General features: G+C 40.8%; 1 long non-coding RNA gene across 1 annotated transcript in view; it reads left to right on the top strand.

The window, feature by feature from the left end:
* Positions 1–17,824, top strand: part of LOC140733399 (uncharacterized) — a 53,015-nt gene that overhangs the window by 6,337 nt on the left and 28,854 nt on the right. Inside the window, exon 2 of the long non-coding RNA XR_012100277.1 lies at positions 11,578–11,699. This is a non-coding gene — a long non-coding RNA (uncharacterized lncRNA). The remainder of the gene's footprint in view (positions 1–11,577; positions 11,700–17,824) is intronic.

A 17,824-nucleotide genomic window follows, 5' to 3' on the forward strand; every position in this document is an offset into this window, starting at 1 on the left:
GGATGGGAATGGAAAAATAAGAGAACTTTGGATGTCCAGAGAGGTGATGAATTTAGTCAAGAAGGAAAAGGAAAAGTATGTAAAGCCTCGGAAGTTAAGATCAAATGAAACACACGAGGAGTATAAAGAAGCCAGAAAAGAACTGAAAGAGGGAATTGGGAAAGGCAGGAGGGGCCATGAAAAGTCCTTGGCAAGTAGAATTAAAGTGAATCCCAAGGCATTCTATATGTACACCAAGAGCAAGAGGATAACTAGGGAGAGAGTGGGACCACTCAAGGATAAAGGGGAGAATATTTGCTTGGATGCAGAAAATGTGAGTGAGTACTTAATGAATACTTTGCTTAACTATTTGCCAAGGAAAAGGATATGGAAGACCAGGAGATCAGTGCTGGAGAAAAATACTTTGGGGCATTTAGAGATCGAGGAGGAGGAAGAGTTGAGCTTCTTAATGAATGTTAAGATGGTTAAGTCCCTAGGACCTGATAGGATATACTCCAGGTTATTGAAGGAGGCAAGAAATGAAATTGCTGGGCCTTTGATTGGTACCTTTGTGTCCTCTCTAGCTATAGATAAGGTCCCAGAGGACTGGTGAGTGGTTTATGTTGTATCTCTCCTTAAGAAGGAAACAAGGGAAAATCCTGAGAACTATAGACTGGTGAGTGTCACAGTAAGTTGTGGGAAAATTGCTGGAGAAAATTCTTCGGGATAGAATATGTGGGCTATTGGAAATCTGTGGCCTAATTAGGGATGGCTAACATGGCTTTGTGCTTGGTAGGTTATGCCTTACCAACTTGATTGAGTTTTTTGATAAGGTGACGAGAGAGATTGCTGAAGGTTGGGCAGTGGATGTTGTCTACGTGGATTTTAGTACGACACTTGACAAAATTACTCATGGGAAGCTAATCCAGAAGATTAAGGTGATCTGTGGCAAATTGGCAGAAGAGGTCTACAGGATGCTGCCTGGTTTAGAGGGCCTGTGTAATCATGAGAGGCTGGATAAACTCAGGTTGTTTCCTCTGGAGCCCTGGAGGCTGAGGGGAGATTTGATAGAAGTTTATAAGATTATGAGAAGCATAGATGGAGAAGACAGAGTATCTGTTTCCCAGGGTAGAAGCACCCAAGTACCAGAAGGCATGCATTGAAATTGAGAGGGAGTAGGTTCAAGGAGGATGTGAGGGGTAAGTTTTTTATTCAGAGAGTCATGGATGCCTGGAATGCACTGCCTGGTATAGTGGTAGATGTAAATACATTAGAGACTTTTTAAGAGACATTTGGATAGGCACATGGAGGAATATAGACATTCTGTAGGTAGTAGGGATTAGTGTTTGCATATTATTGATTTTCTTTTTAGCTGGTTTGGCACAACATTGTGTGCTGAATGGCCTGTTCCTGTGCTGTACCGTTCTATGTCCCATGAAAGATGCTCCCTATTTGTTGATTGTTTTCCAATGTTTTCTGTTTTTATTCTGCGAAACTTTGATGGAAGAATCTGGCACATTGGTTATAATGTATGATTCTGTTAGGCTTTGGGCTGATTAATCTGTGGACATTTCTCCTAATTTAGATACCAGTCTCTAGCTAATTATAACTAGTATATATATTTGTGGCCACAGTCAAATAATTACTTGTGCATTGTGTTTTATAGGATTGCTTTTATATTTAATGTGTTTTATTGTGCTCTTTATATTTATTGTGTTTTTTATGCTGCATCAGAACTGGAGTGACAATCATTTTGTTCTCCTTTGCACTTGTGTACTGAAGAATGACAATCAACTGTCTTAAATCTTGAACTGTTAATTCCAGATATAATTTTCTGAGAGTTACTTTAACTTACAAAACATGACATCTTCATCAATGTATACCTGAGCATATAGATCTGCACATGTAAATATGGTCATATCAGTCTAAGCATAAATTTAAGGAGTAAGAAATGTCTTTCACAAGTCATATTCCTTTTTATTTTTGTTTTCCATTTATCTTGGTCTGCGTGCTGCAAAACACTGATTAATACCTTGATATGACTTTGACATGGGGCACACAAAACAAGAAACAGCAGGAACAGGAATCCAACTAGATAGTTTGTATGCTGTTTCTTTATCAGTTGGTGCAATGTGTCAGACCATCTTTATCAGCAGCTTTCGACTTGCTATTTTTCTTCCCACACTCTGTCGATATGGAGGACAAGGTCAAGGACTGCAGTAGTTTATCATGACTGCACGTGTTTTTCTTTAGGAGCTACGCTGAGTCATGTATTATTGAACCAAGAGATGCAATTCAGTGCTTTTACAAACTCCTACAAGCATCTTTCTCTTGGTGAAGGACGGCTGTATTGGAAAAAGGAATTGCATTCAATTTGTTCTCACAGACAGCAAGTGAAATATTTGTAATTAAATCTAATTTTTAAATTAAACGACATGGTGTGAAAGACATTAATCTGAAAATGTATTCTAAATAGAATGGGACAATTGGAGAAAATCAAGAGTTAAAGAATCCTTTGAATAAAGTGCATTATAATTAAAGCACCAGGATTGTAATTATCCTATAGGACAGCATCACTTTGCAGCCTATCATGTGTATACAGCCAGCAATGTTCATGCTGAACAAGCATAGACAGCTGTAGACTGCAGACTATTAATATCTTGTTATCAAAAAAAATTGCAGAGTTTTTTTTCTGTCAAAAATATAATAAAACAATACCTTGACACATTGAATAGCATTACAATGCAGAATTTAAGTAAAATTATCACCAAGTAAAACTAATTTACCAAGGGAGAGCAGTGTAGAGCAAAAAGGGCTTTACTACATGATCACTATTTTTTGAAGAATCAGGTCAAAAATAATATTTTGTACTCAACACCACATAAAAACTATTGTCAGAAAATACACTCAAGGGCCACCAACTTTAGAATTATGGCAATATTCCTAGTATTTATAGTTACTCTAAACTCCCTGCTGAAAATATAATGTGTTTCATTGTTTTTGTTAGAGAACAGAAACTCAAACCTCAGAATCACTTGTGTTCACCACTCACCATGCCCCCCAATTAGGGTAAGTGAATAGGCAGCTTGCAATGCAACATCTGGTCTCAGTTCTGTGAATGCTACACATGGCAGCACACTGAATAAGACCATAAGATGTCGTAGCAGAATTGGGCCATTCAGTCTGCTCCACCATTCCATCATGGTTAATTCAACCCCATTCTCCTGCCTTCTCCCTGATCTAAAACTTGACTTTTAAATCTCCGCTTTAAGTATACCCAATGACTTGGCCTCCACAGCAACTGCCGCAATGAATTCTATAGATTCACCATCTGACTAAAGAAATTCCTCTTCATCTCTGTTTTAGAGGGATGTCCTTGTATTCTGAGGCTGTGCCCTCTGATCCTAGATGGCCCCACAATGGAAAGCATCCTCCCAATGTCCACTCTGTCTATGGCTTTCAATGTTTGATAGCTTTCACTGAGATTCCCTTTCATCTTTATAAGCTCCAGCAAGTACAGGCCCAGATCCATCTAACATGCCTCATATGTTATCCCTTTCATGCCTAAGATCATTCTTGTGAGCCGTCTCTGGACTCTCTCCAATTCCAACACATCCTTTCTTAGATAAGGGACACAAAACTATCCACAATACTCCAAGTGCTGTCTGATCAATGCCTTTACAAAACATTGCTTACAAAGAATAGTTTATAAAGCTTATAAAGAATGGTTACTGGTGGCAGAATTCTAAACCACTGATCCGGATTCATGAGTTCCAGTCTCACTATAATACTTGGGGTATTTAAATCAAAGATATTTAATGAATCCAGAATTAATTTTTTAAAAAGTAGTCTCACAAACAGTAACCATGAAACTACTGTACTGTCTTTAAAATAAGTGATTCATAAAATCCCAGCGGTAGTGGTGGAAATGGTGTGATGTTTAAGAGTGATGAATATGCAGGGAATGGAGGGTAATGGATAAATAAAATAGACAGACAGAATCTTTTTCCCAGGGTGGAAATGTGCAATACTAGAGGTCATGAATTTAAGGTGAGAGGGGGTAATTTCAAAAGAGATGTGAAGGGGAAAATCAGTTTGGGAATGGATCTCAAGAGAGTGAATTTGTTGAATGCCTACGAGATGGCTTTTTAGAGCAGTTTGTCATTGACCCTACTAGGGATCAGCTATACTGTTATTAAATGAACTGGAGGTGACTAGGGAGCTTAAGATAGAGGAACCCTTAGGAGACAGTGATCACAATATGTACAACTTGAAATTTAATAGGGAGAAAGTAAAGTCTGCTGTAGCAGTATTTCAGTGGAGCAAAGGAAATTACAGTGGTATGAGAGAGGAGTTGGCCAAAGTAAATTTGAGGGAGATGCTGGCAGGGATGGCATCAGAGCAGCAATAGCTGGAGTCTCTGGGAAAAATGAGGAAGGTGCATTCTAAAAACAAAGAAATACTCAAATGGCAAAATAGTGCCACCGTGCCTGACAAGGGAAGTCAAAGCTAATGTAAAAGCAATAGAGAGGGCATACAACAAAGCAAAAACAGAGGACTGGGAAGCTTTTAAAAACCTATGGAAAACAACTAAAAGAATCATTAGGAGAGAAAAGATGAAATATAAAAGCAAGGTAGCAAGCAATATCAAGGTGGATAGAAAAATGCTTTTTCAAGTATATAAAAAATAAGAGAGAAGGAGAGTGGATATAGGACTGCTAGAAAATGAGGCTAGGGCAATAATAATGTGGGACAAGGAGATGACAGATGAACTAAATGAATATTTTGCATCAGTCTTCATGGTGGAACCACTAACAGTGTGCCAGGTATTGAAGTGTGTGAGGGAAGAGAAGTGAGTGCAGTTAACGTTACATGAAGAAGGTGCACAAGTCACCTGGACCAGATGACCTGCACCTGAGGGTTCTGAAAGAGGTAGCGGTAGAGATTGTGGAGGCATTAGTAATGATCTGTCAAGAATCATTGGAATCTGGCATGGTGCCAGAAGACTGGAAAATTGCAAATGTCACTCCACTCTTTATGAAAGGAGTGAGGCAGCAAAATGAAAGTTATAGACCAGTTAGCCTGACCTTAGGTTGGGAAGATGTTGGAGACAATTATTAAGCATGAGATTATGGAGTACTTGGTGACACAGGACAAGATGGGACAAATTCAGCATGGGAAAATCTTACCTGATGAACCTGTTGGAATTCCACTGATTCACCACTTTCTGGCTAAAGAAGTTCCCCCTCATCTCCATTCTAAAAGGACGCTCCCTTTATTCTGAGGCTGTGTCCTCTGGTCTTAGACCCTGCCACCACAGGAAACATTCTTTCTACATCCACTCTATCAAGGCCATTTACCATTTGATAGGTTTCAATGAGGCCACCCCTCATTCTTCTAAATTCCAGTGAATACAGGCCCAGAGTCATCGAACGCTTTTCATGTAACAAGGCTTTCAATCCTGAAATCATTGTTGTGAACGTCCTTTGAACCCTCTCCAGTTTCAGCACATCCTTTCTAAGATAAGGGGCCTAAACCTACTCACAATACTACAAGAGAGACCTCAACAGTGTTTTATAAAATTTCAACATTCCATCTTTGCTTTTATATGCTAGTCCTCCCCAAATGTTAACCCTTTCATTTCTTCCACCAAAGTGCATGACCATAAACTTCCTGGCACTGCATTTCATCTGCCATTTCTTTGCCCATTCTCATAATCTGTCTTAAGTCCTTCCATAGCCTCTTTACTTCCTCAAAGCTACCTGCCTCTGTACCTATCTTCATGTCTTCAGCAAACTTTGCAACAAAGCCATAATGTAAAAAGAATCAGTCCAAACACAGATGCCTGTGGACCACCACTAGTCACTGGCAGCCAGCCAGAAGAGTATTTTATTCCCACTCTTTGCCTCCTGCCAATTAGCCACTGCTTTATCCATACTAGAATATTTCCTGTAATACCATGGGCTCATAACTTGTTAAGCAGCCTCATGTGTGACACCTTGTCAAAGGCCTTCTGAAAATCCAAGTAGACAACATGAACTGATTCTCCTTTGTCTATCCTGCTTATTATTTTTTCAAAGAATTCCACAGATTTGTCAGGCAAGACTTTCCCTTGAGGAAACCATGCTGACTACACCCTATTTTATCATGTGCCTCCAAATACCCTGAGAGCTCAAGCTTAATATTTGAGTCCAACGTCTTCCCAACAACTGAAGTCAGGCTAACTGGCCTCTAGTTTCCTTTCTTCTGCCTCGCTCCCTTCTTGAAGAGTGGAGTGACGTTTGTAATTTTCCAGTTTTCCAGAACCATTCCAGAATCAAGCGATTCTTGAAAGATCTCTACTAATGCCTCCACAATCTCTTCTGCCACCTCTTTCAGAAATGCGGCATACAGCATCTGGTCCAGGTTACTTGTCACCTATGTTGCTTGATTTAACTGTATAAGAGGTGATAGTATTCAAGCCCTATCAAGCATCCTTCATTGATTCAGGTTTAGTCCGGAATTGCAACTTCACCTGTGAGATGGCTTTCTGGAGATCGTGGCTGTACCTCTTGTAACTCTCTTGGTCACTGGACTTGAATGCCACTGATCTGGTCCTCAGCAGATTATGGATCTTATTGTTCATCCAAGGCTTCTTGATGGGAAAGACTCTGAATGATTTGTGGGGACGCACTCATTTACAGCTGTTTTAGTAAAGTTTGTGACAACCATGGTATATTCATTCAGATCCACGGATGAATCCTTGAATGTGGCCCAATGAACTGACTTGAATCAATCCCCTAGCCACACCTCTTTCTTTTCCTATTCTGGAGTGGGGAGAAGGCAGGAGAATGAGATTGAAAGAGATAATAAATCAGCCATGATGGAATGGCAGAGTAGACTCAATGGGCTGAATGGTGTAATTCTGCTCCTATGTCTTATGCTTTTAATCAATTCAAATGCTGTTAGCTTTCCTTCGTTCCAGCTTCACTTCAATACACAGCTGTAAAGAATGCTGTAAAACCAGTGTCAAAATCTGGCCTTGCACAAATGTAAGTAATGAGGGAAATAGAGCTGATGGCTATGGGAGAGAGAATAATGTATGACACTACATATCTGGAAGAGAAATGAGAAACAACATGATAAACCAAGACCCTCTTGTATTTCACAATCAATATACAAATTCCATATTCTGAATTAAGCATGGTGTAAAATTTAGCCAGCAGGCAGTAATATTCTTGAGAAGCAAGTTAGTGCAGACTGAAATTGAATACATACAGAAAGCTAGTAATTGCCTGCAAGCAGATTTCACTGCAATGTAATGATAGCAGTGTCACCACCATCACCCAAAAATTCAAATTTCGGGACAGAGAAAAGCTGTGATGTGTCAGTTCATGTATCTGTAAAGAAAGTATCGTGTCCGCTCTTGGTGCAATGAACCTTGCACTTGATTCAGTGCCAATAAAAAATAGTCAATTATCCGGTTCTGGTGCTATTTGACCATTGCAAACTCACAGGACATGAGTTTGTTCCAACATTTCCCATGCAATGAACATCTTGTAGCTGCAAAAAAACCAGTGTCATATTGTAAGTTCAGATCCCTGGAGTGAGGCTTATACCCAAGACCTCCTGCCTCAATTAAGAACATGATCCACAGTATTACAAATGCCTTCAAGCAGCCAGAGTCTGTCTCTCTGTCTCTGACTCACAAGACAAAGGAGCAGAAGTAGGCCATTTGGCCCATCGAGTCTGCTCTGCCACTCCACCATGAGCTAAACTATTCTCCCATCTAGTTCCAATGACTCTCCCTCTATCTTTCTGTCTCTGTCTCTCCCAGTGTCTCCCTCACTTCCCCTGCCCTCCCTTCTCTTTCTCACTTGTCACTAATGAAAGCCCTTTAAGAAGTGTGATTAGGTCAGACAGATCTGGGGAGAATTCAGGAAAAGAACTTGAAGATAAGAGGAGCAAAGGGACTTCGGAGTCCTTGTGCAGGATTTGCTAAAGTTAACTTGCAAGTTGAGTCAGTAGTGAGGAAGGCAAATGCAATGATAGCATTCATTTTGAGAGGACTAGAATATAAAAGCAAGGATATGATGCTGAGGCTTTATAAGGCACTGATCAGACCACAGTTGAAATATTGTGAGCAGATTTGGGCATCTTATCTAAGAAAAGGTGCCCTGGCATTCGATTGGGTCCAGAGAGGGTTTGTGAGAATGATTTCGGAAATGAAAGAGTTAACAGGTGAGGAGTGTTTGATGGCTCTGGTCCTGTACTCGGTAGTGTTTAGAAGAATGAGGGGGGATTTCAATGAAACCCATCAAATTTTGAAAGAGCCTAGATAGAGTGGATGTGGAGAGAATGTTTCCTGTACTGGGTGAGTCTAGGACCAGAGGGCACAGCCTCAGAATAGAGGGGCGGTCATTTAGAACAGAGCTGAGGAGGAGTTTCTTTAGCCAGTGGGTGGTGAATTTGTGGAATTCATTGCCATGGACGGTTGTAAAGGCCAAGTCATTGAATAAATTTAAAGTGGAGGTTGATGGGTTCTTGATTAGTCAGGGTATCAAAGGTTTCGGAAAGAAGGCAGGAGAATGGTGTTGAAATCCCCCCCCCCCCCCATGGTGGAATGGCAGAACAGCAATGATGGGCTGAATGTCCTAATTCTGCTCCTCTGTCTTATAGTCTTAAAAAGTATTAAGAGAAAGGTTTAAAAAGAAAATCTCTTACAATATCAAGAATTCAGCTGAAAATCTCTTGCAGCTAAGTACTTCAAACAAAAGCATTTTTGTGCAGGTGCTTGCAAAATATTGAAAGGTGAACACCCCTGCTCTTCTTTAAATGTCTCAGTGGGATCTTTAACATATATCTGATGAGGGGCCAGTTGGGCCCCTGAGAGATGTGCCAGCAGTCCCTCATTACTGTATGAGTGTTAGTCTGGATTACGTCCTTGCGTCTGGAGTGAAACTCATCTGAGTGAAGGTAGGATTTCAGAGCCCTATATAATTGTTTCCAGATATTGTACCAAAAAAAAATCTTGATCATCACGGGGAAGAAATACCTAGAAATACTTGAAATAAAATTTGCCTTTTAAAAAGAAAAGTTTCAAAAAAGATAATGTTTTTTGCAATTCGCTGAAGGAACCCTCATTTTAATGACTTGGAGGGTCAACAGAAGAATTTAAGACCACAAGCTGCACTTATTTTATTTTGACTAATGTGAGGCAAGCCAGTTGATGGAGAGTGGCTGACCTGTGATCAAATGCTTGGAAAAATCTGTTTTAATAGCATTGATTTAACTAATGAATGGTGAATGAGGGAACAAGGACTAATGGTGTCTTTACAAGCTCCCATGAGCTTAATACCCTTCTGCTAATGATAATATAGAGACTTTGACTGTGACCTAACTTGTGGGAAGCTGCAGATGAGAATGCTACTTTCAACGGACAATCACTCAAATAACAGTCTATAATTTGCAATAGATCTGTTCCTGTAATCTGTTCGTTGGATGCTCTGAGTACATTAAATTAAGCAATTGAAAGTTGATCTAAAGATGAAAAGAAATATAGTTAATCCTATAATTCACAATATGAATAACAGCAGATGTAAAATGAAGGTGATCTGATTATGTGCCTTTTTTTGTCATAGAGTAATAGAGTACCACAGTACAGAAACAGGCCATTTGTTCCATCTAGTCCATGCTGACCTACTCTACCTAGTCCCTTTGCCTGCACCCAGACAATTGTCTTCCAAATTCGTCTCACTCATGTACTTACCCAAACTTCTGTTAAATGTTGCAATTGAACCCACATTTACACTTCTGCTGGTAGTTCTTTTCACAGCTGGACTCCTCTCTAAGTGAAGAAAGTGCCCCTCAGGTTCACCTTAAACATTTCACCTTTCACCCTAACCTATGACCTCCAGTTCTAGTTCAACCTAAAGGGAAAAAAGCATTAATATACCCTATCTATAATTTTATATACTCCTAATATATCTATATACTCCTAATAATTTTATATACTTCAACAAGATCTTCCCTCGTTCTCCTACACTCGAGAGAATAAAGTCCTAACTTATTCACCCTTTCCCTGTATCTCAGGTCCTTAAGTCCTGGCAATACCCTGGTAAATTTTCTCTGCACTCTTTAAAGGTTATTGATATTTTGTTGAAATTAGAGCTGCACACAATATGCCAAATTCAGCCTCGCCAATGTCTTATACAAATTAAAAGTAACATCCCAACTCCCATACGCAATGCTTTGATTTATGAAGCCAATGTGCCAAAAGTCTCTTTACGATCTTTCAAGGAATTATAGAGCTATACTTTTTTTCCAGATCCCTTTGTTCTACTGCACACCATTCACTCTACAAGTCCTACCCTGGTTTGTAACTTGGGTCTTCCAGTCACGCCAACATCCTTGTAAGATTTCTCTGCACTCTTTCAAGTTTGTTGGTATCTTACTGTTACCTCCACTTCTAATTTTACTTGAGCCTTCAGCTGAATAGTAAGATATTAGTCTGCTCTGGCAATCCATAGATATCATGTTTGTAGCACCCAGGGGCAGTTTTCACTATCTTCAAGAGGAAAGAACGCTGCCTGAATATTCTGCTCACTGAATTCTGGTGCAGAAGGAGTAGATATTGAATTGTCAAGAGCAGGGCTTCTTCACTACTCCTGAATACAAACACAGTGATCTGCCTTTTCCAGTGCAGGAAATGAAAGTACAAAGACCCTATGATTTATTTACCATCTAGAAGCCCTGAGGTTTCAAATCATGGAAATAGCAAGCTGATGAGGCAGAACCACAGATTTCAGTAACTGCCTCAATGTGACAGGTTTTATTAATGTAATAGTGTTACTCATGGGTTTGATAACAGTAATAGCTCCAGTAACAGGAAGGCTGCAATTTAAAGATCAACTATTGCCTCTACTTCTCCTCCTTTGCTTCATGAAATAGATTGAATTAAATATCACCCAATCGTCTCCTACTCCCATCCAAGTGTCTTTGGTGACCAAAGGAATTGAATCCCACGTGAAGTTGAAAGAAACTGAAGGACCTAAGGGCTTCACAGAAAATAATCATTCAAAACCCCATGCAGTCAGGTCATTTAGTAAAAGTTTGAGCTGCAGAGGGCACTCATGTAACACTTCTGATGTTTGTAACCTTGCAAGAGCAAGATGCTTCATCAAAGAAAGGAGTCAACAGAGGTCAGAAGCTAAAGCAGCGGTGGGTGGTGGCATGGTAGTGTGGCGGTTAGGTTAATGCTTTACGGTACCAGGCATCAGAGTTCAATTCCTGCTTCTGTCTGTAAGGAGTTTGTACGTTCTCCCCATGACTGCGTGGATTTCCTCTGATGCTCTGGTTTCCACCCACAGTCCAGAGATGCACGGGTTAAGGTTATTAAGTTGTGGGCATACCACGTTAGTGGCGCAAGCATGGTTACAATTGCAGGTTGCCCTCTTGGTCATGACACAGGCAATGCATTTTACTGGTTTAGATGTTTTCTTGTACATGTGACAAATAAAGCTAATCTTTAAAATTTCTCCGGAGCAATCAGCTTGTTTTCTTTCTTACACTGTGAAGTTTAAATCTGTGCCTAATGTTATGATTATTTTCAAACTACAGGCCATTTCAATAAAGGCTTTCAATAAAATTGATGCCCCAGCAACTCATTATCCAAACCAAGACGTGAGTAGACGAGGAACACGATGAAGTCCACTGTGAGCAATACAGTGCATAAAGTACAAGTAAGTAGTACTTGTACTTGTCCCTATAACAGTGTGGGCAACTATACTGCTCCTTTAAAACATACTTCTGTTTTCTTATAACCTTAACTTTGGTGATCTATTTTCAATCCTCAATTTTATTAATTGCAATGTTTCTTTAAGTATTATTCACAATGTCTCACAGATAATGAGTCTCCAGTTTGTAAACATGGATATACTCACCCCGAATGAAAGTTGTGTGTGGTATTGGTGATGCAACTCTCATTGTAGAAATTATTACAGGTTTCTGCTGCCATGGCCCGTCCACTTCAAGGTTCGAAGTTTTGTGCGTTCAGAGATGCTTTTTTGCACACCACTGTTGTAATGTGTGGTTATTTGAGCTACTGTCGTCTTCCTGTCAGCTTGAACCAGTCTGGCCATTCTCTTTGACCTCTCTCATTAACAAGGCTTTGCTGTAGGTGTTGTTGCTATTATTCTGTTTTTTTTTTGTCGCGTGGATTTGGTTGAATTCCATCCCATCTTGGTCGTCTTGGTGTAATTTGGTGTATCAATTTGCTTCAAGTTCAAGTTTATTGTCATTCAATCATACAGCTCTGGGGCTAAGGTACATATATACCGGTAGTCACACACAGAGCATATAGTTACATCTTGCACTTTAGCGGGATGAACTGGTGGGAGTGGGAGAGGACCACGGAGACTGAACTTGAACCTAGGACAAAATAGGCCCTTTGACCCATGATGTTGTGTTGACTTTTTAACCTACTGTAAGGTCAATCTAACCCTTGTCTCCCTTCATTTTTCTATCATCCATAAAATTACATGATATTAGAAAATTCACTCTTCAATTGGGTTGGAAAATGTGATGTCTTGTGGAGGATGTGCACTCAATAGACACTTTATTAGGTACAAGAATAGAACCCAGTGAGGTCTGCTGCTGTAGCCTATTTGCTCCAAGGTTCAACGTGTGTTCAGAGTTGCTCTTTTGCACACCGCTGTTGTAATGTGTGATTATTTGAGTTACTGTCACCTTCCTGTCAGCTTGAACCAGTCTACCCATTCTCCTCTGACCCCTCACATTAACAAAGCATTTTCACCCAAGAACTGTCACTCACTGGATGTTTTTTTTTTGTTTTTTGCACCATTCTCTGTAAACACTAGAGACTGTTGTGCATGTAAATCCCAGGGGATCTGCAGTTTCTGAGATGCTCAAATCACCCTATCTGGTACCAGCAATTATTCCACAAAGTCACGTAGGTCACATTTCTTCTCCAGTTTGATGTTTGGTCTGAACAACAACTGAACCTCCTGACCATGTCTGCATGTTTTTATGCAGTGAGGTTGCTGACACATGATTGGCTGATTAGATATTAGCATTAATGAGCAAGTGTACAGTATCATTAGTGAAGTGGACACTGAGTGTATTTTGCTCAGTAAGTTTGGCTTGAACTTCCTGACATTCAGCAGCTTGGCTGGCAAGTACACGTCAGTCATATTAATGTTGACTTTTTTTCAACTTGCATCATTCTTTCAAAGTGAGCTCACCAGATTGCTGCTACAGTCTTATGTCTTGTTTCCAGAGCCTTATTTAAAATGTAAGACACAGACATGCGGGTTATATTGTGTATACTTTCAGACATGCACTGTCGAGACAGTAAGTCCTTGTTTGCCATACAGTGTTTAGTACACTCCTGAATGATGTGGTATTAGAAGTACAGACAAGCTACTTGTACTTGCCACATTATAGATCTCTATTCTTCTCACAGGGAAATAACAAAGTTCAGTGGTAATTTCTTGCTGTTTTTATTGTGACTTGCTCACTTAACTCAATTATTCACTCGGATATCACCCATAGGGACTCTGTGAGCTTCCCATCATAAACTCTCTGAGAAATAGTGTAACTGGCTCTTGGTTATGACTACAAGCCTCTGGATGTTCAGGCCTGGTTAAATATTAAAAATTACATTGTCCCATCCACGTTCTGTTAAATATTTCTGCCATGTTGTTACAGACAATGGGCAACAGACAGCCAGGAACATGAAATGTAGAATGGTCCCTTTAGCCAGCAATGCTAATTTAAACAAATCTCATCTGTCTGCATGTGATCTATTACCCGCCATTCCCTGCCTGTTCATGTCCCTGTCTAAATGCCTCATAATCATTGCCATCAAATCTGGTTCCACTACCCACCCTGGCAGCACCTTCCAGGCACTATGTGTGTGTAAACTGAAAACCTTGTATCATAAATCTCCTTTAAACTCTTCCCCCCCCCCCACCTTAAACCTATGCCCTCTAGTCTTTGACATTTCCACCCTGGGGAAAAAGACTAACCACCTACCCTGTCTCCACTCAGTGGCCACTTTATTAGGTACAGGAGTGGAGCCCAGTGTGGTCTTCTGCTGTAGCCCATCCACTTCAAGGTTCGACGTGTTGTGCATTCAGAGATGTTCTTCTGCACGCCACTGTTAAAATGTATGGTTATTGGTGTTACTGGTGCCTTCCTGCCAGCTTGAACCAGTCTGGCCATTTTCCTTTTACCTTGCTCATTAACAAGGCATTTTCACCCACAGAACTCCACTCACTGGATTTTTTTTTTGTTTTTCGCACCATTCTCTGTAAACCCTAGTGTGAAAATTCTAGGAGATCAGCCATATCTTAGATACCCAGACCACCCCGTCTGGTAGCAACAATCATTCTACAGCCAAAACCACTTGGATCAAATTTCTTCCGCAGTCTAATGTTTGGTCTGAACAACAACGTAACTTCTTGACTATGTCTACATGTTCTTTTGCATTGAGTTGCTGTCACATGATTGATTAGATATTTTCATTAACATTAATTTAGCAACTAACTGTCCAATGTATCACCAGCACTAGCTTACCCATCATCAAGGACATGTGTACTGTTCAGAAAACTGTCCAGTAACATCATGAAGGATCCCCTCCACACACTGCTCATGGACTGTTTGTTCCACTCCCATCAGGGACAAGGCTAAATACTACTATCCTGCATCTTCCTCATTTTTCGCAGAAACTCGCACCATTGCTGCTCTGCTGTTATCCCTGCCAGCATCTCCCTCCAGTTTACTTTGGCCAACTCCTCACTCATAGCACTGTAATTTCCTTTGCTCCACTGAAATACTACTAATCAATGACAAACTGCTCTAAAAAGCCATCTCATAGGCATTCAACAAACTCACTCTCTTGAGATCCATTAACAACCTAATTTTCCCAATTGGCCTGCAATTTGAAATCTCCCATTGCCCTTTTGACATTCCTTTTTATTTCCTGTTGTAATCTGTGGTCCACATCCCAGTTACTGTTGTATATAACAGCCATCAGGGTCCTCTTACCTAACATTTCTTAAGTCAACTCACAAGGGTTCAACATCTTCTGATCCTATGTCATATCTTTTTACTGATTTGATGCCATTCTTTGCCAGTAGAGCCACACCACCCCCTCTGCCTATCCTACCCCTCCGATACAATGTGTAACCTTGGACATTCAGCTCCCAACTACAACCATCCTTCAGCCACGATTCAGTGATGGCCACAACATCATACCTGACGATCTATAATAGTGCAACAAGATCATCCACCTTATTTCTTATACTCCATACATTGAGATATAACTTTGACTACTGTATTTGTTTCCCTTTTTGATTCTGCATCCCTAGTACACTGATACTCACCCTGCTGGCTGCAATTTTGTCCTATCATCTGCCTGCCCTTTCTGATAAGTCTGACTGAAGGCTATATATTCTTTTTTACCATCTGTCCTATCTTGAGTCTCTTCACTCTAGTTCCTATCCCCTCCACCCCACCAAATTAGCTTAAACCCTCCCCAACAGCTCCAACAAACCTGCCCGCAAGAATATTGGTGCCCCTTAGTGTCAGGTGCAAATTCTCTCTTCAGGACCTTTTTGCTTTTCCTTGCTCTGTCATTGGTACCAATATGTACCAAGACATCTGGCTGCTCTCCCTCCAACTCCAGAATGTTGTGGATGCGATCCAAGACATCCCTGACCCTGGCACCTTGGAGGCAACATACCATCTGGGTGTCCCGTTCAGGTCCACAGAATCTCCTGTTTGTTCCCTTGACTATTGAGTCCTCATCACTACCACCCCCTCTTCTCCCTCTGTATGAGACATTTTTGGAAGGGATCGGGAGGTGTTGTCCGGAATTGGAGTAGATTTATTTGATGAAATGTTGAAATGTAGACCTAAAATGACAAAAGGTTTCACCAGGGAAAAGAATTTGCCAATTGTGGGGATGACTTACAGCGAACTGAAATGCTAGAGTAGAGCATATAGACATTAAGATAGAGGATGTGCTGGAGCTTTTGAAAAGTGTTAAATTAGAGAAGTCACTGGGAGATTGGTGAGAAAACCCAGGAAATTATAGACCAGTGAGTCTGACTTCAGTGGTAGGTAAGTTTTTGGAGAAGATCCTGAGAGGCAGGATTTATGAGTATTTGGAGAGACATAATCTGATTAAGGATAGTCAGCATGGCTTTGTCAAGGGCAGGTCGTGCCTTATGAGCCTGATTGAATTCATTGAGGATGTAACAAAACAACATTGATGAAGGTAGAACAGTGGATGTAGTGTATATGGATTTCAGTAAGGTATTTGATAAGGTTCCCCATGCAAGGCTCCTTCAGAAAGTTATTTGGCATGGGATCCAAGGAGACCTTGCTTTATGGATCCAGAATTGGCTTGCCCACAGAAGGCAAAGGGTGGTTGTAGATGGTTTATGTTCTGCATGGAGGTCGGTGACCAGTGGTGTTCCTCAGGGATCGATTCTGGGACCCCTCCTCTTTGTGATTTTTATAAATGAACTGGATGAAGAAGTAGAAGGGTGGGTTAGTAAGTTTGCTGATGACACAAGGTTGGGGATGTTGTGGATAGGGTGGAGGGCTGTCAGAGGTCACTGGAGCAACCGAGGTTGAGAGGTGACCTGATAGAGATGTATAAAATAATGAGGGGCATTGATTGTGTGGATAGCCAGATGCTTTTTCCCCACGGCTGAAATGACTAACATGATGGAGCATGTTATTAAGGTGCTTGAAAATAGGTATCGAGGGGATGTCGGGGGTAAGTTTTTCACACAGAGAGTGGTGGGTGCGTGAAATGCATTGCCAGTGGCGGTGGTGGAAGCGGATACAATAGGGTCTTTCAAGAGCCTCTTAGATAGGTACATGGAGCTTAGAAAAATAGAGGGCAATGCGCTAGGGAAATTCTAGGCAGTTTCTAGAGTAGATTACATGGTCGGCACAACATTGTGGGCCGAAGGGCCTGTAATGTGCTGTAGAGTTCTATGTTATATATTTAATGCAATTGAGTTTAATGTTTGCCAGTGAGCTTTTGGCAGAGTTTTTACTCTCAGACTTGTTGGGAAAACATTAGTTTTATGAGAGGTAGTCTCCCACACATTGCAGACTTTTGTCCCCACTGACAAGAGTGATCTAACGGATAAATGAAGCACAGCACAATATCTCACAGTTTAGGAACACTGGAATGTATGTGATTTCTTAAAGTACCCCTGGGAGAAGATAAATTCAATTATAACTATTAAATAGTTCCCCTTTGTTATTCCTCTTGATATATTGTCTGCTGCAAATTTAGAAATGCAGGAAGAAACTACATCTGTGATTGCTGGTACAGGCAGCAGAAGAAACACTAGAGTAGAAGCAAACAAATCATTTTGAGTTTCTGCCTTGATTGCAATCAATGACTGGTGATATGAAGTAAATCTATGGTAGGGTAGCCATATTAATGCCCCACTCAGCACTCTCTTGTTATAGTGTTCTTAGTCCTCCACCCTGAACATTCATAGCTTCATCCCCCAAAATGCTTTAAAAGTATCCTGTGACCACACCCCCCCTCCCCCCACTTTGCTATGTGGTGCTGTGTCCAGAGCCAGGCATCTCGTTGCCATGCGCTGCTGTGCCTGGAACTGGGTGCAAATCTCCAACTTATGTTGAAACTGCCACAGCAATAAATCACCCCTCAGCCGGTGTGGCAAAGTACCTATGGACCTGGTGTTGGGTGAGATGTGAGACTCACAATGTGGGCCACTGTTAGGGACCAGAGGTGGTAGCTCTTTGCTTACAGAGGGCAGCAATTCTCTCTCCCTCCATCTTTCTCTCC

This window comes from Hemitrygon akajei, chromosome 9 (assembly GCF_048418815.1).
Source record: "Hemitrygon akajei chromosome 9, sHemAka1.3, whole genome shotgun sequence".
NCBI lineage: Eukaryota > Metazoa > Chordata > Chondrichthyes > Myliobatiformes > Dasyatidae > Hemitrygon > Hemitrygon akajei.